General features: G+C 42.2%; 1 pseudogene; it reads left to right on the forward strand.

Moving 5' to 3' along the window:
* The window catches only part of LOC127745557 (uncharacterized), a 144,784-nt pseudogene that overhangs the window by 139,402 nt on the left and 4,290 nt on the right, over positions 1-1,092 (forward strand).

Consider the following 1,092-nt stretch of genomic DNA (forward strand, 5'->3'; position numbering starts at 1 on the left):
TTGTTTTCTTGATGGCTACTCCGGATACTTCCAAATTCATATTGCTCTAGAAGACCAAGAAAAAACCACATTTACTTGCCCTTTTGGGACGTATGCTTACAAGCGTATGCCATTCGGCCTATGCAATGCACCGACAACGTTCCAAAGATGCATGATGAGCCTATTTGCGGACTTTCTAGAGCAATCAATGGAAGTTTTCATGGATGACTTTAGTGTGTATGGTGATTCATTTGAGCATTGCTTAGGTAACCTTGAAAAAGTCTTAGAAAGATGCACCAAAACAAACCTTGTCTTAAATTTTGAAAAATGTCATTTCATGGTCAAACAAGGCATTGTTTTGGGACACATAGTTTCAAAAGAAGGCATATCCGTAGATCCGGCAAAAATAAATGTCATATCTAGTCTACCTTACCCCTCCTCCGTGGCAAAGATAAATGTCATATCCAGTTTACCTTACCCCTCCTCCAAGAGGGAAGTCCGTTCTTTTCTTGGACATGCAGGATTTTACCGGAGATTCATCAAAGACTTTAGCAAGGTGGCCTTACCCCTCTCTCGATTACTACAAAAAGACACCGAATTTGAGCTAAGCAAGGAATGTATGGAAGCATATGACAAACTCAAAGTAGCATTGACACAAGCTCCTATAGTGCGAGGCCCCAATTGGACTCAACCTTTTGAAATCATGTGTGATGCTTCGAACTATGCGATAGGAGCCGCGTTAGCACAACACGAGGGTAAGATTCCCTATGTCATAGCTTATGCTTCCAAAACATTAGATGGAGCCCAATCCAACTACACTACTACCGAAAAGGAACTACTAGCTATTGTTTTTGCCTTGGACAAGTTCCGGGCCTATCTTCTTGGTTCCAAGGTTGTAGTGTACTCGGATCATGCGGCACTAAAGTACTTGTTGGCCAAAAAGGAATCAAAACCAAGATTAATTCGTTGGGTGCTTTTGTTACAAGAATTTGACTTGGAGATCAAAGATAGGAGTGGTGCCCAAAACCTAGTGGCGGACCATTTAAGCCGCCTTGAACACACAAAGGGCGACACCACTCCCATCAATGACTCCTTTCCTTTAGATACCTTGCA

This window comes from Arachis duranensis, chromosome 3 (assembly GCF_000817695.3).
Source record: "Arachis duranensis cultivar V14167 chromosome 3, aradu.V14167.gnm2.J7QH, whole genome shotgun sequence".
NCBI classification, from domain to species: Eukaryota; Viridiplantae; Streptophyta; class Magnoliopsida; order Fabales; family Fabaceae; genus Arachis; species Arachis duranensis.